Raw genomic sequence first — 24,595 nt, forward strand, 5'->3', positions numbered from 1 at the left:
TATATGGTGTATATAATACTGCATAGTGTGGTATATATGGTGTATATAATACTGCACAGTGTGGTATATATGGTGTATATAATACTGCACAGTATGGTATATATGGTGTATATAATACTGCACAGTGTGGTATATATGGTGTATATAATACTGCATAGTGTGGTATATATGGTGTATATAATACTGCATAGTGTGGTATATATGGTGTATATAATACTGCATAGTGTGGTATATATGGTGTATATAATACTGCATAGTACGGTATATATGGTGTATATAATACTGCACAGTATGGTATATATGGTGTATATAATACTGCACAGTGTGGTATATATGGTGTATATAATACTGCACAGTGTGGTATATATGGTGTATATAATACTGCATAGTGTGGTATATATGGTGTATATAATACTGCATAGTGTGGTATATATGGTGTATATAATACTGCATAGTGTGGTATATATGGTGTATATAATACTGCATAGTGTGGTATATATGGTGTATATAATACTGCATAGTGTGGTATATATGGTGTATATAATACTGCATAGTGTGGTATATATGGTGTATATAATACTGCATAGTACGGTATATATGGTGTATATAATACTGCATAGTGTGGTATATATGGTGTATATAATACTGCACAGTATGGTATATATGGTGTATATAATACTGCATAGTGTGGTATATATGGTGTATATAATACTGCACAGTGTGGTATATATGGTGTATATAATACTGCATAGTATGGTATATATGGTGTATATAATACTGCATAGTGTGGTATATATGGTGTATATAATACTGCACAGTGTGGTATATATGGTGTATATAATACTGCACAGTTGGGTATATATGGTGTATATAATACTGCACAGTGTGGTATATATGGTGTATATAATACTGCATAGTATGGTATATATGGTGTATATAATACTGCACAGTATGGTATATATGGTGTATATAATACTGCACAGTTGGATATATATGGTGTATATAATACTGCACAGTGTGGTATATATGGTGTATATAATACTGCACAGTGTGGTATATATGGTGTATATAATACTGCATAGTATGGTATATATGGTGTATATAATACTGCACAGTATGGTATATATGGTGTATATAATACTGCATAGTGTGGTATATATGGTGTATATAATACTGCATAGTACGGTATATATGGTGTATATAATACTGCATAGTATGGTATATATGGTGTATATAATACTGCATAGTGTGGTATATATGGTGTATATAATACTGCATAGTGTGGTATATATGGTGTATATAATACTGCACAGTATGGTATATATGGTGTATATAATACTGCACAGTGTGGTATATATGGTGTATATAATACTGCACAGTGTGGTATATATGGTGTATATAATACTGCACAGTGTGGTATATATGGTGTATATAATACTGCACAGTTTGGTATATATGGTGTATATAATCCTGCACTGTATGGTATATATGGTGTATATAATACTGCATAGTGTGGTATATATGGTGTATATAATACTGCATAGTGTGGTATATATGGTGTATATAATACTGCATAGTATGGTATATATGGTGTATATAATACTGCACAGTACGGTATATATGGTGTATATAATACTGCATAGTATGGTATATATGGTGTATATAATACTGCATAGTGTGGTATATATGGTGTATATAATACTGCACAGTACGGTATATATGGTGTATATAATACTGCATAGTGTGGTATATATGGTGTATATAATACTGCACAGTGTGGTATATATGGTGTATATAATACTGCACAGTATGGTATATATGGTGTATATAATACTGCATAGTATGGTATATATGGTGTATATAATACTGCATAGTGTGGTATATATGGTGTATATAATACTGCATAGTATGGTATATATGGTGTATATAATACTGCATAGTATGGTATATATGGTGTATATAATACTGCATAGAGTGGTATATATGGTGTATATAATACTGCACAATATGGTATATATGGTGTATATAATACTGCATAGTGTGGTATATATGGTGTATATAATACTGCACAGTGTGGTATATATGGTGTATATAATACTGCATAGTGTGGTATATATGGTGTATATAATACTGCATAGTGTGGTATATATGGTGTATATAATACTGCATAGTGTGGTATATATGGTGTATATAATACTGCATAGTATGGTATATATGGTGTATATAATACTGCATAGTGTGGTATATATGGTGTATATAATACTGCACAGTATGGTATATATGGTGTATATAATAATGCATAGTGTGGTATATATGGTGTATATAATACTGCACAGTATGGTATATATGGTGTATATAATAATGCATAGTGTGGTATATATGGTGTATATAATACTGCACAGTATGGTATATATGGTGTATATAATACTGCACAGTGTGGTATATATGGTGTATATAATACTGCACAGTGTGGTATATATGGTGTATATAATACTGCACAGTATGGTATATATGGTGTATATAATACTGCACAGTGTGGTATATATGGTGTATATAATACTGCACAGTGTGGTATATATGGTGTATATAATACTGCATAGTGTGGTATATATGGTGTATATAATACTGCACAGTGTGGTATATATGGTGTATATAATACTGCACAGCTGGGTATATATGGTGTATATAATACTGCACAGTATGGTATATATGGTGTATATAATACTGCACAGTATGGTATATATGGTGTATATAATACTGCACAGTATGGTATATATGGTGTATATATTACTGCATAGTATGGTATATATGGTGTATATAATACTGCATAGTATGGTATATATGGTGTATATAATACTGCACAGTGTGGTATATATGGTGTATATAATAATGCATAGTGTGGTATATATGGTGTATATAATACTGCACAGTACGGTATATATGGTGTATATAATACTGCACAGTGTGGTATATATGGTGTATATAATACTGCATAGTGTGGTATATATGGTGTATATAATACTGCACTGTATGGTATATATGGTGTATATAATACTGCATAGTACGGTATATATGGTGTATATAATACTGCATAGTGTGGTATATATGGTGTATATAATACTGCACAGTATGGTATATATGGTGTATATAATACTGCATAGTGTGGTATATATGGTGTATATAATACTGCACAGTGTGGTATATATGGTGTATAAAATACTGCACAGTGTGGTATATATGGTGTATATAATAATGCATAGTGTGGTATATATGGTGTATATAATACTGCACAGTGTGGTATATATGGTGTATATAATACTGCACAGTGTGGTATATATGGTGTATATAATACTGCATAGTGTGGTATATATGGTGTATATAATACTGCATAGTGTGGTATATATGGTGTATATAATACTGCACAGTGTGGTATATATGGTGTATATAATACTGCACAGTATGGTATATATGGTGTATATAATACTGCACTGTATGGTATATATGGTGTATATAATACTGCATAGTATGGTATATATGGTGTATATAATACTGCATAGTGTGGTATATATGGTGTATATAATACTGCATAGTGTGGTATATATGGTGTATATAATACTGCACAGTGTGGTATATATGGTGTATATAATACTGCACAGTATGGTATATATGGTGTATATAATACTGCACTGTATGGTATATATGGTGTATATAATACTGCATAGTGTGGTATATATGGTGTATATAATACTGCACTGTATGGTATATATGGTGTATATAATACTGCATAGTGTGGTATATATGGTGTATATAATACTGCATAGTGTGGTATATATGGTGTATATAATACTGCACTGTATGGTATATATGGTGTATATAATACTGCATAGTGTGGTATATATGGTGTATATAATACTGCATAGTGTGGTATATATGGTGTATATAATACTGCACTGTATGGTATATATGGTGTATATAATACTGCATAGTGTGGTATATATGGTGTATATAATACTGCATAGTGTGGTATATATGGTGTATATAATACTGCACAGTGTGGTATATATGGTGTATATAATACTGCACAGTATGGTATATATGGTGTATATAATACTGCATAGTATGGTATATATGGTGTATATAATACTGCATAGTACGGTATATATGGTGTATATAATACTGCATAGTTTGGTATATATGGTGTATATAATACTGCACTGTATGGTATATATGGTGTATATAATACTGCATAGTATGGTATATATGGTGTATATAATACTGCATAGTGTGGTATATATGGTGTATATAATACTGCATAGTGTGGTATATATGGTGTATATAATACTGCACAGTGTGGTATATATGGTGTATATAATACTGCACAGTGTGGTATATATGGTGTATATAATACTGCACTGTATGGTATATATGGTGTATATAATACTGCATAGTACGGTATATATGGTGTATATAATACTGCATAGTATGGTATATATGGTGTATATAATACTGCATAGTATGGTATATATGGTGTATATAATACTGCACTGTATGGTATATATGGTGTATATAATACTGCACAGTGTGGTATATATGGTGTATATAATACTGCACAGTGTGGTATATATGGTGTATATAATACTGCATAGTGTGGTATATATGGTGTATATAATACTGCATAGTGTGGTATATATGGTGTATATAATACTGCATAGTGTGGTATATATGGTGTATATAATACTGCATAGTATGGTATATATGGTGTATATAATACTGCATAGTGTGGTATATATGGTGTATATAATACTGCATAGTATGGTATATATGGTGTATATAATACTGCATAGTATGGTATATATGGTGTATATAATACTGCACAGTATGGTATATATGGTGTATATAATAGTGCATAGTATGGTATATATAGTGTATATAATACTGCATAGTATGGTATATATGGTGTATATAATACTGCATAGTGTGGTATATATGGTGTATATAATACTGCATAGTGTGGTATATATGGTGTATATAATACTGCATAGTGTGGTATATATGGTGTATATAATACTGCACAGTGTGGTATATATGGTGTATATAATACTGCATAGTGTGGTATATATGGTGTATATAATACTGCATAGTGTGGTATATATGGTGTATATAATACTGCATAGTGTGGTATATATGGTGTATATAATACTGCATAGTATGGTATATATGGTGTATATAATACTGCATAGTGTGGTATATATGGTGTATATAATACTGCACAGTATGGTATATATGGTGTATATAATAATGCATAGTGTGGTATATATGGTGTATATAATACTGCATAGTATGGTATATATGGTGTAGATAATACTGCACAGTGTAGTATATATGGTGTATATAATACTGCACAGTGTGGTATATATGGTGTATATAATAATGCATAGTGTGGTATATATGGTGTATATAATACTGCACAGTACGGTATATATGGTGTATATAATACTGCATAGTGTGGTATATATGGTGTATATAATACTGCATAGTGTGGTATATATGGTGTATATAATACTGCATAGTATGGTATATATGGTGTATATAATACTGCACTGTATGGTATATATGGTGTATATAATACTGCACAGTATGGTATATATGGTGTATATAATACTGCATAGTGTGGTATATATGGTGTATATAATACTGCACAGTGTGGTATATATGGTGTATATAATACTGCATAGTGTGGTATATATGGTGTATATAATACTGCATAGTGTGGTATATATGGTGTATATAATACTGCACAGTGTGGTATATATGGTGTATATAATACTGCATAGTGTGGTATATATGGTGTATATAATACTGCATAGTGTGGTATATATGGTGTATATAATACTGCATAGTGTGGTATATATGGTGTATATAATACTGCATAGTGTGGTATATATGGTGTATATAATACTGCACAGTGTGGTATATATGGTGTATATAATACTGCATAGTATGGTATATATGGTGTATATAATACTGCACTGTATGGTATATATGGTGTATATAATACTGCACAGTGTGGTATATATGGTGTATATAATACTGCATAGTGTGGTATATATGGTGTATATAATACTGCATAGTGTGGTATATATGGTGTATATAATACTGCATAGTGTGGTATATATGGTGTATATAATAATGCATAGTATGGTATATATGGTGTATATAATACTGCATAGTATGGTATATATGGTGTATATAATACTGCATAGTGTAGTATATATGGTGTATATAATACTGCATAGTGTGGTATATATGGTGTATATAATACTGCATAGTGTGGTATATATGGTGTATATAATACTGCATAGTGTGGTATATATGGTGTATATAATCCTGCACTGTATGGTATATATGGTGTATATAATACTGCATAGTGTGGTATATATGGTGTATATAATACTGCACAGTGTGGTATATATGGTGTATATAATACTGCACAGTATGGTATATATGGTGTATATAATACTGCATAGTGTGGTATATATGGTGTATATAATACTGCATAGTGTGGTATATATGGTGTATATAATACTGCATAGTGTGGTATATATGGTGTATATAATAATGCATAGTATGGTATATATGGTGTAAATAATACTGCATAGTATGGTATATATGGTGTATATAATACTGCATAGTATGGTATATATGGTGTATATAATACTGCACAGTATGGTATATATGGTGTATATAATACTGCATAGTGTGGTATATATGGTGTATATAATACTGCACAGTGTGGTATATATGGTGTATATAATACTGCATAGTGTGGTATATATGGTGTATATAATACTGCACAGTGTGGTATATATGGTGTATATAATACTGCATAGTATGGTATATATGGTGTATATAATACTGCACAGTGTGGTATATATGGTGTATATAATACTGCACAGTATGGTATATATGGTGTATATAATACTGCATAGTATGGTATATATGGTGTATATAATACTGCACAGTGTGGTATATATGGTGTATATAATACTGCACAGTGTGGTATATATGGTGTATATAATACTGCATAGTATGGTATATATGGTGTATATAATACTGCATAGTGTGGTATATATGGTGTATATAATACTGCACAGTGTGGTATATATGGTGTATATAATACTGCATAGTATGGTATATATGGTGTATATAATACTGCATAGTATGGTATATATGGTGTATATAATACTGCATAGTATGGTATATATGGTGTATATAATACTGCATAGTATGGTATATATGGTGTATATAATACTGCACAGTGTGGTATATATGGTGTATATAATAATGCACAGTGTGGTATATATGGTGTATATAATACTGCACAGTGTGGTATATATGGTGTATATAATACTGCATAGTATGGTATATATGGTGTATATAATACTGCATAGTGTGGTATATATGGTGTATATAATACTGCATAGTATGGTATATATGGTGTATATAATACTGCATAGTATGGTATATATGGTGTATATAATACTGCATAGTGTGGTATATATGGTGTATATAATACTGCATAGTATGGTATATATGGTGTATATAATACTGCATAGTATGGTATATATGGTGTATATAATACTGCACAGTGTGGTATATATGGTGTATATAATACTGCACTGTATGGTATATATGGTGTATATAATACTGCACTGTATGGTATATATGGTGTATATAATACTGCACAGTGTGGTATATATGGTGTATATAATAATGCATAGTGTGGTATATATGGTGTATATAATACTGCACAGTGTGGTATATATGGTGTATATAATACTGCACAGTGTGGTATATATGGTGTATATAATACTGCATAGTGTGGTATATATGGTGTATATAATACTGCATAGTATGGTATATATGGTGTATATAATACTGCATAGTATGGTATATATGGTGTATATAATACTGCATAGTATGGTATATATGGTGTATATAATAATGCATAGTATGGTATATATGGTGTATATAATACTGCATAGTATGGTATATATGGTGTATATAATACTGCACAGTGTGGTATATATGGTGTATATAATACTGCATAGTGTGGTATATATGGTGTATATAATACTGCATAGTGTGGTATATATGGTGTATATAATACTGCATAGTATGGTATATATGGTGTATATAATACTGCATAGTATGGTATATATGGTGTATATAATACTGCAAAGTAAGGTATATATGGTGTATATAATACTGCATAGTATGGTATATATGGTGTATATAATACTGCATAGTATGGTATATATGGTGTATATAATACTGCACAGTGTGGTATATATGGTGTATATAATACTGCATAGTGTGGTATATATGGTGTATAGAATACTGCATAGTGTGGTATATATGGTGTATATAATACTGCACAGTGTGGTATATATGGTGTATATAATACTGCATAGTATGGTATATATGGTGTATATAATACTGCACAGTGTGGTATATATGGTGTATATAATACTGCACAGTATGGTATATATGGTGTATATAATACTGCATAGTATGGTATATATGGTGTATATAATACTGCACAGTGTGGTATATATGGTGTATATAATAATGCATAGTGTTGTATATATGGTGTATATAATACTGCACAGTGTGGTATATATGGTGTATATAATAATGCATAGTGTGGTATATATGGTGTATATAATACTGCATAGTGTGGTATATATGGTGTATATAATACTGCATAGTGTGGTATATATGGTGTATATAATACTGCATAGTGTGGTATATATGGTGTATATAATATTGCACAGTGTGGTATATATGGTGTATATAATACTGCATAGTGTGGTATATATGGTGTATATAATACTGCATAGTGTGGTATATATGGTGTATATAATACTGCATAGTATGGTATATATGGTGTATATAATACTGCACTGTATGGTATATATGGTGTATATAATACTGCACAGTGTGGTATATATGGTGTATATAATACTGCATAGTGTGGTATATATGGTGTATATAATACTGCATAGTATGGTATATATGGTGTATATAATACTGCACTGTATGGTATATATGGTGTATATAATACTGCACAGTGTGGTATATATGGTGTATATAATAATGCATAGTGTGGTATATATGGTGTATATAATACTGCACAGTGTGGTATATATGGTGTATATAATACTGCACAGTGTGGTATATATGGTGTATATAATACTGCATAGTATGGTATATATGGTGTATATAATACTGCACAGTATGGTATATATGGTGTATATAATACAGCATAGTACGGTATATATGGTGTATATAATAATGCATAGTGTGGTATATATGGTGTATATAATACTGCATAGTGTGGTATATATGGTGTATATAATACTGCATAGTGTGGTATATATGGTGTATATAATACTGCACAGTGTGGTATATATGGTGTATATAATACTGCATAGTACGGTATATATGGTGTATATAATAATGCATAGTGTGGTATATATGGTGTATATAATACTGCATAGTGTGGTATATATGGTGTATATAATACTGCATAGTGTGGTATATATGGTGTATATAATACTGCACAGTGTGGTATATATGGTGTATATAATACTGCATAGTATGGTATATATGGTGTATATAATACTGCATAGTATGGTATATATGGTGTATATAATACTGCACTGTATGGTATATATGGTGTATATAATACTGCATAGTGTGGTATATATGGTGTATATAATACTGCATAGTGTGGTATATATGGTGTATATAATACTGCACAGTGTGGTATATATGGTGTATATGATACTGCACAGTATGGTATATATGGTGTATATAATACTGCACAGTATGGTATATATGGTGTATATAATACTGCATAGTATGGTATATATGGTGTATATAATACTGCATAGTATGGTATATATGGTGTATATAATACTGCATAGTGTGGTATATATGGTGTATATAATACTGCACAGTATGGTATATATGGTGTATATAATACTGCATAGTATGGTATATATGGTGTATATAATACTGCATAGTGTGGTATATATGGTGTATATAATACTGCACAGTGTGGTATATATGGTGTATATGATACTGCACAGTATGGTATATATGGTGTATATAATACTGCACAGTATGGTATATATGGTGTATATAATACTGCATAGTATGGTATATATGGTGTATATAATACTGCATAGTATGGTATATATGGTGTATATAATACTGTATAGTACGGTATATATGGTGTATATAATACTGCATAGTACGGTATATATGGTGTATATAATACTGCATAGTGTGGTATATATGGTGTATATAATACTGCACAGTGTGGTATATATGGTGTATATAATAATGCATAGTGTGGTATATATGGTGTATATAATACTGCACAGTGTGGTATATATGGTGTATATAATACTGCACAGTGTGGTATATATGGTGTATATAATACTGCATAGTGTGGTATATATGGTGTATATAATACTGCATAGTGTGGTATATATGGTGTATATAATACTGCATAGTGTGGTATATATGGTGTATATAATAATGCATAGTATGGTATATATGGTGTAAATAATACTGCATAGTATGGTATATATGGTGTATATAATACTGCATAGTGTGGTATATATGGTGTATATAATACTGCATAGTGTGGTATATATGGTGTATATAATACTGCATAGTGTGGTATATATGGTGTATATAATACTGCATAGTGTGGTATATATGGTGTATATAATACTGCATAGTGTGGTATATATGGTGTATATAATAATGCATAGTATGGTATATATGGTGTATATAATAATGCATAGTATGGTATATATGGTGTATATAATACTGCATAGTATGGTATATATGGTGTATATAATACTGCATAGTATGGTATATATGGTGTATATAATACTGCATAGTATGGTATATATGGTGTATATAATACTGCATAGTGTGGTATATATGGTGTATATAATACTGCATAGTGTGGTATATATGGTGTATATAATACTGCATAGTGTGGTATATATGGTGTATATAATACTGCACAGTATGGTATATATGGTGTATATAATACTGCACAGTATGGTATATATGGTGTATATAATACTGCATAGTATGGTATATATGGTGTATATAATACTGCATAGTGTGGTATATATGGTGTATATAATACTGCATAGTGTGGTATATATGGTGTATATAATACTGCATAGTGTGGTATATATGGTGTATATAATACTGCATAGTGTGGTATATATGGTGTATATAATACTGCATAGTGTGGTATATATGGTGTATATAATACTGCATAGTGTGGTATATATGGTGTATATAATACTGCATAGTGTGGTATATATGGTGTATATAATACTGCACAGTATGGTATATATGGTGTATATAATACTGCACAGTATGGTATATATGGTGTATATAATACTGCATAGTATGGTATATATGGTGTATATAATACTGCATAGTGTGGTATATATGGTGTATATAATACTGCATAGTGTGGTATATATGGTGTATATAATACTGCATAGTGTGGTATATATGGTGTATATAATACTGCATAGTGTGGTATATATGGTGTATATAATACTGCATAGTGTGGTATATATGGTGTATATAATAATGCATAGTATGGTATATATGGTGTATATAATAATGCATAGTATGGTATATATGGTGTATATAATACTGCATAGTATGGTATATATGGTGTATATAATACTGCATAGTATGGTATATATGGTGTATATAATACTGCATAGTATGGTATATATGGTGTATATAATACTGCATAGTGTGGTATATATGGTGTATATAATACTGCACAGTATGGTATATATGGTGTATATAATACTGCACAGTGTGGTATATATGGTGTATATAATACTGCATAGTGTGGTATATATGGTGTATATAATACTGCATAGTATGGTATATATGGTGTATATAATACTGCATAGTGTGGTATATATGGTGTATATAATACTGCACAGTGTGGTATATATGGTGTATATAATACTGCACAGTGTGGTATATATGGTGTATATAATACTGCATAGTGTGGTATATATGGTGTATATAATACTGCACAGTGTGGTATATATGGTGTATATAATACTGCATAGTATGGTATATATGGTGTATATAATACTGCATAGTGTGGTATATATGGTGTATATAATACTGCACAGTGTGGTATATATGGTGTATATAATACTGCACAGTGTGGTATATATGGTGTATATAATACTGCATAGTGTGGTATATATGGTGTATATAATACTGCACAGTGTGGTATATATGGTGTATATAATACTGCATAGTGTGGTATATATGGTGTATATAATACTGCATAGTGTGTTGTATATATGGTGTATATAATACTGCATAGTGTGGTATATATGGTGTATATAATACTGCATAGTGTGGTATATATGGTGTATATAATACTGCATAGTATGGTATATATGGTGTATATAATACTGCACAGTGTGGTATATATGGTGTATATAATACTGCATAGTGTGGTATATATGGTGTATATAATACTGCATAGTGTGGTATATATGGTGTATATAATACTGCATAGTGTGGTATATATGGTGTATATAATACTGCATAGTATGGTATATATGGTGTATATAATACTGCATAGTATGGTATATATGGTGTATATAATACTGCATAGTGTGGTATATATGGTGTATATAATACTGCACAGTGTGGTATATATGGTGTATATAATACTGCATAGTGTGGTATATATGGTGTATATAATACTGCACAGTGTGGTATATATGGTGTATATAATACTGCATAGTGTGGTATATATGGTGTATATAATACTGCATAGTGTGGTATATATGGTGTATATAATACTGCATAGTGTGGTATATATGGTGTATATAATACTGCATAGTGTGGTATATATGGTGTATATAATACTGCACTGTATGGTATATATGGTGTATATAATACTGCATAGTGTGGTATATATGGTGTATATAATACTGCATAGTATGGTATATATGGTGTATATAATACTGCACTGTATGGTATATATGGTGTATATAATACTGCATAGTGTGGTATATATGGTGTATATAATACTGCATAGTGTGGTATATATGGTGTATATAATACTGCACAGTGTGGTATATATGGTGTATATAATACTGCATAGTGTGGTATATATGGTGTATATAATACTGCATAGTGTGGTATATATGGTGTATATAATAATGCATAGTATGGTATATATGGTGTAAATAATACTGCATAGTATGGTATATATGGTGTATATAATAATGCATAGTATGGTATATATGGTGTATATAATACTGCATAGTATGGTATATATGGTGTATATAATACTGCATAGTATGGTATATATGGTGTATATAATACTGCATAGTATGGTATATATGGTGTATATAATAATGCATAGTATGGTATATATGGTGTATATAATACTGCATAGTATGGTATATATGGTGTATATAATACTGCATAGTATGGTATATATGGTGTATATAATACTGCATAGTGTGGTATATATGGTGTATATAATACTGCACAGTGTGGTATATATGGTGTATATAATACTGCATAGTATGGTTTATATGGTGTATATAATACTGCATAGTGTGGTATATATGGTGTATATAATACTGCATAGTATGGGATATATGGTGTATATAATACTGCATAGTTTGGTATATATGGTGTATATAATACTGCATAGTGTGGTATATATGGTGTATATAATACTGCACAGTATGGTATATATGGTGTATATAATACTGCATAGTGTGGTATATATGGTGTATATAATACTGCACAGTATGGTATATATGGTGTATATAATACTGCACTGTATGGTATATATGGTGTATATAATACTGCACAGTGTGGTATATATGGTGTATATAATACTGCATAGTGTGGTATATATAGTGTATATAATACTGCATAGTGTGGTATATATGGTGTATATAATACTGCACAGTATGGTATATATGGTGTATATAATACTGCATAGTGTGGTATATATGGTGTATATAATACTGCATAGTGTGGTATATATGGTGTATATAATACTGCATAGTGTGGTATATATGGTGTATATAATACTGCATAGTGTGGTATATATGGTGTATATAATACTGCATAGTGTGGTATATATGGTGTATATAATACTGCACTGTATGGTATATATGGTGTATATAATACTGCATAGTGTGGTATATATGGTGTATATAATACTGCATAGTGTGGTATATATGGTGTATATAATACTGCACTGTATGGTATATATGGTGTATATAATACTGCACAGTGTGGTATATATGGTGTATATAATACTGCACAGTGTGGTATATATGGTGTATATAATACTGCATAGTGTGGTATATATGGTGTATATAATAATGCATAGTGTGGTATATATGGTGTATATAATAATGCATAGTGTGGTATATATGGTGTATATAATACTGCACAGTATGGTATATATGGTGTATATAATACTGCATAGTATGGTATATATGGTGTATATAATACTGCATAGTGTGGTATATATGGTGTATATAATACTGCATAGTGTGGTATATATGGTGTATATAATACTGCACAGTGTGGTATATATGGTGTATATAATACTGCATAGTGTGGTATATATGGTGTATATAATACTGCACAGTGTGGTATATATGGTGTATATAATACTGCATAGTGTGGTATATATGGTGTATATAATACTGCATAGTGTGGTATATATGGTGTATATAATACTGCATAGTACGGTATATATGGTGTATATAATACTGCACAGTATGGTATATATGGTGTATATAATACTGCACAGTGTGGTATATATGGTGTATATAATACTGCATAGTGTGGTATATATGGTGTATATAATACTGCATAGTATGGTATATATGGTGTATATAATACTGCACAGTGTGGTATATATGGTGTATATAATACTGCACAGTGTGGTATATATGGTGTATATAATACTGCACAGTGTGGTATATATGGTGTATATAATACTGCATAGTATGGTATATATGGTGTATATAATACTGCATAGTGTGGTATATATGGTGTATATAATACTGCATAGTACGGTATATATGGTGTATATAATACTGCACAGTATGGTATATATGGTGTATATAATACTGCACAGTGTGGTATATATGGTGTATATAATACTGCACAGTATGGTATATATGGTGTATATAATACTGCACTGTATGGTATATATGGTGTATATAATACTGCACAGTGTGGTATATATGGTGTATATAATACTGCATAGTGTGGTATATATGGTGTATATAATACTGCATAGTGTGTTGTATATATGGTGTATATAATACTGCATAGTGTGGTATATATGGTGTATATAATACTGCATAGTGTGGTATATATGGTGTATATAATACTGCATAGTGTGGTATATATGGTGTATATAATACTGCACAGTGTGGTATATATGGTGTATATAATACTGCATAGTATGGTATATATGGTGTATATAATACTGCATAGTGTGCTATATATGGTGTATATAATACTGCACAGTGTGGTATATATGGTGTATATAATACTGCATAGTATGGTATATATGGTGTATATAATACTGCATAGTGTGCTATATATGGTGTATATAATACTGCACAGTGTGGTATATATGGTGTATATAATACTGCATAGTACGGTATATATGGTGTATATAATACTGCATAGTGTGGTATATATGGTGTATATAATACTGCATAGTGTGGTATATATGGTGTATATAATACTGCACAGTGTGGTATATATGGTGTATATAATACTGCATAGTGTGGTATATATGGTGTATATAATACTGCATAGTATGTTATATATGGTGTATATAATACTGCACAGTGTGGTATATATGGTGTATATAATACTGCATAGTGTGGTATATATGGTGTATATAATACTGCACAGTGTGGTATATATGGTGTATATAATACTGCACAGTGTGGTATATATGGTGTATATAATACTGCACAGTGTGGTATATATGGTGTATATAATACTGCACAGTGTGGTATATATGGTGTATATAATACTGCACAGTGTGGTATATATGGTGTATATAATACTGCACAGTGTGGTATATATGGTGTATATAATACTGCATAGTATGGTATATATGGTGTATATAATACTGCATAGTGTGGTATATATGGTGTATATAATACTGCACAGTGTGGTATATATGGTGTATATAATACTGCACTGTATGGTATATATGTTGTATATAATACTGCACAGTGTGGTATATATGGTGTATATAATAATGCATAGTATGGTATATATGGTGTATATAATACTGCACAGTGTGGTATATATGGTGTATATAATACTGCACAGTGTGGTATATATGGTGTATATAATACTGCACAGTGTGGTATATATGGTGTATATAATACTGCATAGTGTGGTATATATGGTGTATATAATACTGCACAGTATGGTATATATGGTGTATATAATACTGCACTGTATGGTATATATGGTGTATATAATACTGCACAGTGTGGTATATATGGTGTATATAATACTGCATAGTGTGGTATATATGGTGTATATAATACTGCACAGTGTGGTATATATGGTGTATATAATACTGCACAGTGTGGTATATATGGTGTATATAATACTGCACAGTATGGTATATATGGTGTATATAATACTGCACTGTATGGTATATATGGTGTATATAATACTGCACTGTATGGTATATATGGTGTATATAATACTGCACAGTGTGGTATATATGGTGTATATAATACTGCATAGTGTGGTATATATGGTGTATATAATACTGCATAGTATGGTATATATGGTGTATATAATACTGCATAGTGTGGTATATATGGTGTATATAATACTGCATAGTGTGGTATATATGGTGTATATAATACTGCACAGTATGGTATATATGGTGTATATAATACTGCACAGTATGGTATATATGGTGTATATAATACTGCACTGTATGGTATATATGGTGTATATAATACTGCATAGTGTGGTATATATGGTGTATATAATACTGCATAGTATGGTATATATGGTGTATATAATACTGCACAGTGTGGTATATATGGTGTATATAATACTGCATAGTGTGGTATATATGGTGTATATAATACTGCATAGTATGTTATATATGGTGTATATAATACTGCACAGTGTGGTATATATGGTGTATATAATACTGCATAGTGTGGTATATATGGTGTATATAATACTGCACAGTGTGGCATATATGGTGTATATAATACTGCACAGTGTGGTATATATGGTGTATATAATACTGCACTGTATGGTATATATGGTGTATATAATACTGCATAGTGTGGTATATATGGTGTATATAATACTGCATAGTGTGGTATATATGGTGTATATAATACTGCACAGTGTGGTATATATGGTGTATATAATACTGCATAGTATGGTATATATGGTGTATATAATACTGCACAGTGTGGTATATATGGTGTATATAATACTGCACAGTGTGGTATATATGGTGTATATAATACTGCACAGTGTGGTATATATGGTGTATATAATACTGCACAGTGTGGTATATATGGTGTATATAATACTGCATAGTATGGTATATATGGTGTATATAATACTGCATAGTGTGGTATATATGGTGTATATAATACTGCACAGTGTGGTATATATGGTGTATATAATACTGCACTGTATGGTATATATGTTGTATATAATACTGCACAGTGTGGTATATATGGTGTATATAATAATGCATAGTATGGTATATATGGTGTATATAATACTGCACAGTGTGGTATATATGGTGTATATAATACTGCACAGTGTGGTATATATGGTGTATATAATACTGCACAGTGTGGTATATATGGTGTATATAATACTGCATAGTGTGGTATATATGGTGTATATAATACTGCACAGTATGGTATATATGGTGTATATAATACTGCACTGTATGGTATATATGGTGTATATAATACTGCACAGTGTGGTATATATGGTGTATATAATACTGCATAGTGTGGTATATATGGTGTATATAATACTGCACAGTGTGGTATATATGGTGTATATAATACTGCACAGTGTGGTATATATGGTGTATATAATACTGCACAGTATGGTATATATGGTGTATATAATACTGCACTGTATGGTATATATGGTGTATATAATACTGCACTGTATGGTATATATGGTGTATATAATACTGCACAGTGTGGTATATATGGTGTATATAATACTGCATAGTGTGGTATATATGGTGTATATAATACTGCATAGTATGGTATATATGGTGTATATAATACTGCATAGTGTGGTATATATGGTGTATATAATACTGCATAGTGTGGTATATATGGTGTATATAATACTGCACAGTATGGTATATATGGTGTATATAATACTGCACAGTATGGTATATATGGTGTATATAATACTGCACTGTATGGTATATATGGTGTATATAATACTGCATAGTGTGGTATATATGGTGTATATAATACTGCATAGTATGGTATATATGGTGTATATAATACTGCACAGTGTGGTATATATGGTGTATATAATACTGCATAGTGTGGTATATATGGTGTATATAATACTGCATAGTATGGTATATATGGTGTATATAATACTGCACAGTGTGGTATATATGGTGTATATAATACTGCATAGTGTGGTATATATGGTGTATATAATACTGCACAGTATGGTATATATGGTGTATATAATACTGCACTGTATGGTATATATGGTGTATATAATACTGCACAGTGTGGTATATATGGTGTATATAATACTGCACAGTGTGGTATATATGGTGTATATAATACTGCATAGTGTGGTATATATGGTGTATATAATACTGCATAGTATGGTATATATGGTGTATATAATACTGCATAGTATGGTATATATGGTGTATATAATACTGCATAGTATGGTATATATGGTGTATATAATACTGCATAGTATGGTATATATGGTGTATATAATACTGCATAGTGTGGTATATATGGTGTATATAATACTGCATAGTGTGGTATATATGGTGTATATAATACTTCACAGTGTGGTATATATGGTGTATATAATACTGCACAGTGTGGTATATATGGTGTATATAATACTGCATAGTGTGGTATATATGGTGTATATAATACTGCATAGTATGGTATATATGGTGTATATAATACTGCATAGTGTGGTATATATGGTGTATATAATACTGCATAGTGTGGTATATATGGTGTATATAATACTGCATAGTGTGGTATATATGGTGTATATAATACTGCACAGTGTGGTATATATGGTGTATATAATACTGCATAGTGTGGTATATATGGTGTATATAATACTGCATAGTATGGTATATATGGTGTATATAATACTGCACAGTGTGGTATATATAGTGTATATAATACTGCATAGTGTGGTATATATGGTGTATATAATACTGCATAGTATGCTATATATGGTGTATATAATACTGCACAGTGTGGTATATATGGTGTATATAATACTGCATAGTGTGGTATATATGGTGTATATAATACTGCATAGTATGGTATATATGGTGTATATAATACTGCATAGTATGGTATATATGGTGTATATAATACTGCACAGTGTGGTATATATGGTGTATATAATACTGCATAGTGTGGTATATATGGTGTATATAATACTGCATAGTGTGGTATATATGGTGTATATAATACTGCATAGTACGGTATATATGGTGTATATAATACTGCATAGTGTGGTATATATGGTGTATATAATACTGCACAGTGTGGTATATATGGTGTATATAATACTGCATAGTATGGTATATATGGTGTATATAATACTGCATAGTATGGTATATATGGTGTATATAATACTGCACAGTGTGGTATATATGGTGTATATAATACTGCATAGTGTGGTATATATGGTGTATATAATACTGCATAGTGTGGTATATATGGTGTATATAATACTGCATAGTACGGTATATATGGTGTATATAATACTGCATAGTGTGGTATATATGGTGTATATAATACTGCACAGTGTGGTATATATGGTGTATATAATACTGCATAGTACGGTATATATGGTGTATATAATACTGCATAGTGTGGTATATATGGTGTATATAATACTGCACCGTGTGGTATATATGGTGTATATAATACTGCATAGTATGGTATATATGGTGTATATAATACTGCACAGTGTGGTATATATGGTGTATATAATACTGCATAGTATGGTATATATGGTGTATATAATACTGCACAGTGTGGTATACATGGTGTATATAATACTGCACAGTGTGGTATATATGGTGTATATAATACTGCATAGTATGGTATATATGGTGTATATAATACTGCATAGTATGGGATATATGGTGTATATAATACTGCATAGTACGGTATATATGGTGTATATAATGCTGCATAGTATGCTATATATGGTGTATATAATACTGCATAGAGTGGTATATATGGTGTATATAATACTGCATAGTACGGTATATATGGTGTATATAATACTGCACAGTGTGGTATATATGGTGTATATAATACTGCATAGTGTGGTATATATGGTGTATATAATACTGCATAGAGTGGTATATATGGTGTATATAATACTGCATAGTACGGTATATATGGTGTATATAATACTGCACAGTGTGGTATATATGGTGTATATAATACTGCACAGTGTGGAATATATGGTGTATATAATACTGCACAGTGTGGTATATATGGTGTATATAATACTGCACTGTATGGTATATATGGTGTATATAATACTGCACAGTGTGGTATATATGGTGTATATAATACTGCACAGTGTGGTATATATGGTGTATATAATACTGCATAGTATGGTATATATGGTGTATATAATACTGCATAGTATGGTATATATGGTGTATATAATACTGCACTGTATGGTATATATGGTGTATATAATACTGCACAGTGTGGTATATATGGTGTATATAATACTGCATAGTATGGTATATATGGTGTATATAATACTGCATAGTGTGGTATATATGGTGTATATAATACTGCATAGTATGGTATATATGGTGTATATAATACTGCACAGTGTGGTATATATGGTGTATATAATACTGCATAGTATGGTATATATGGTGTATATAATACTGCACTGTATGGTATATATGGTGTATATAATACTGCACAGTGTGGTATATATGGTGTATATAATACTGCATAGTGTGGTATATATGGTGTATATAATACTGCATAGTATGGTATATATGGTGTATATAATACTGCATAGTATGTTATATATGGTGTATATAATACTGCACAGTGTGGTATATATGGTGTATATAATAGTGCATAGTGTGGTATATATGGTGTATATAATACTGCATAGTGTGGTATATATGGTGTATATAATACTACACAGTATGGTATATATGGTGTATATAATACTGCATAGTATGGTATATATGGTGTATATAATACTGCATAGTACGGTATATATGGTGTATATAATACTGCACAGTGTGGTATATATCGTGTATATAATACTGCATAGTGTGGTATATATGGTGTATATAATACTGCACTGTATGGTATATATGGTGTATATAATACTGCATAGTGTGGTATATATGGTGTATATAATACTGCACAGTACGGTATATATGGTGTATATAATACTGCACAGTGTGGTATATATGGTGTATATAATACTGCACAGTACGGTATATATGGTGTATATAATACTGCACAGTACGGTATATATGGTGTATATAATACTGCACAGTATGGTATATATGGTGTATATAATACTGCACAGTACGGTATATATGGTGTATATAATACTGCACAGTACGGTATATATGGTGTATATAATACTGCACAGTGTGGTATATATGGTGTATATAATACTGCATAGTGTGGTATATATGGTGTATATTATACTGCATAGTGTGGTATATATGGTGTATATAATACTGCATAGTATGGTATATATGGTGTATATAATACTGCATAGTGTGGTATATATGGTGTATATAATACTGCACTGTATGGTATATATGGTGTATATAATAATGCATAGTGTGGTATATATGGTGTATATAATACTGCACAGTGTGGTATATATGGTGTATATAATACTGCATAGTGTGGTATATATGGTATATATAATACTGCATAGTATGGTATATATGGTGTATATAATACTGCATAGTATGGTATATATGGTGTATATAATACTGCACAGTACGGTATATATGGTGTATATAATACTGCATAGTATGGTATATATGGTGTATATAATACTGCACAGTGTGGTATATATGGTGTATATAATACTGCACAGTATGGTATATATGGTGTATATAATTCTGCAGGGGGGGCAGTACTGAGTCTGATGTGGGGTTGTCTCTTGTATCTGTCAGATGTGACATCATCGCAGTAAAGTAGCAGAAAATTTTAAGGTTAATAAAATGTGGAAGATGTCGGATTTGTTGCAGGGATTTGGGAGACGGCAGATGTTTCCTGCAAACCTCATTACATGAACAAGACAGAAAACATTGTAATAGTAACGAGTATAGTCATAGCATAGCAGAGGAAGGGCAGTATATTCTTTAGTATTAAAGTAACAAACGCTGTATATGATAATGCACTGAGCAGTATAGTAATAGCACATACATAGTATCATAGTAACAGTGCAGTATTGTAGGGCAGGAAAGTAATGTAGTATCATAGTAAGAGTGCAGTATTGTAGGGCAGGATAGTAATGTAGTATCATAGTAACAGTGCAGTATTGTAGGGCAGGATTGCAATGTAGTATAGTAACAGCGTAGTATTGTATGGCAGGATATTAATGTAGTATCATAGTAACAGTGCAGTATTGTAGGGCAGGATAGTAATGTAGTATCATAGTAACAGCGCAGTATTGTAGGGCAGAATAGTAATGTAGTATCATAGTAACAGCGCAGTATTGTAGGGCAGGATAGTATTGTAGTATCATAGTAACAGTGCAGTATTGTAGGCCAGGATAGTAATGTAGTATCATAGTAACGGCACAGTATTGTAGGGCAGAATAGTAATGTAATATCATAGTAACAGTGCAGTATTGTAGGGCAGGATAGTAATGTAGTATCATAGTAACAGCGCAGTATTGTAGGCCAGGATAGTAATGTAGTATCATAGTAACAGTGCAGTATTGTAGGGCAGGATAGTAATGTGGTATCATAGTAACAGCGCAGTATTGTAGCACAGGATAGTAATGTAGTATCATAGTAACAGTGCAGTATTGTAGGGCAGGATTGCAATGTAGTATCATTGTAACGGCGTAGTATTGTAGGGCAGGATAGTAATGTAATATCATAGTAACAGCGCAGTTTTGTAGGGCAGGATAGTAATGTAGTATCATAGTAACAGCGCAGCATTGTAGGGCAGGATAGTAATGTAGTATCATAGTAACCGTGCAGTATTGTAGGGCAGGATAGTAATGTAGTATCATAGTAACGGCACAGTATTGGAGGGCAGGATAGTAATGTAGTATCATAGTAACAGCGCAGTATTGTAGGCCAGGATAGTAATGTAGTATCGTAGTAACAGTGCAGTATTGTAGGGCAGGAAAGTAATGTAGTATCATAGTAAGAGTGCAGTATTGTAGGGCAGGATAGTAATGTAGTATCATAGTAACAGTGCAGTATTGTAGGGCAGGATTGCAATGTAGTATAGTAACAGCGTAGTATTGTATGGCAGGATATTAATGTAGTATCATAGTAACAGTGCAGTATTGTAGGGCAGGATAGTAATGTAGTATCATAGTAACAGCGCAGTATTGTAGGGCAGAATAGTAATGTAGTATCATAGTAAGAGTGCAGTATTGTAGGGCAGGATAGTAATGTAGTATCATAGTAACAGTGCAGTATTGTAGGGCAGGATTGCAATGTAGTATAGTAACAGCGTAGTATTGTATGGCAGGATATTAATGTAGTATCATAGTAACAGTGCAGTATTGTAGGGCAGGATAGTAATGTAGTATCATAGTAACAGCGCAGTATTGTAGGGCAGAATAGTAATGTAGTATCATAGTAACAGCGCAGTATTGTAGGGCAGGATTGCAATGTAGTATCATAGTAACAGTGCAGTATTGTAGGGCAGGATAGTATTGTAGTATCATAGTAACAGTGCAGTATTGTAGGCCAGGATAGTAATGTAGTATCATAGTAACGGCACAGTATTGTAGGGCAGAATAGTAATGTAATATCATAGTAACAGTGCAGTATTGTAGGGCAGGATAGTAATGTAGTATCATAGTAACAGCGCAGTATTGTAGGCCAGGATAGTAATGTAGTATCATAGTAACAGTGCAGTATTGTAGGGCAGGATAGTAATGTGGTATCATAGTAACAGCGCAGTAT

Source organism: Engystomops pustulosus, chromosome 5, assembly GCF_040894005.1.
Source record: "Engystomops pustulosus chromosome 5, aEngPut4.maternal, whole genome shotgun sequence".
Taxonomy (NCBI): Eukaryota; Metazoa; Chordata; class Amphibia; order Anura; family Leptodactylidae; genus Engystomops; species Engystomops pustulosus.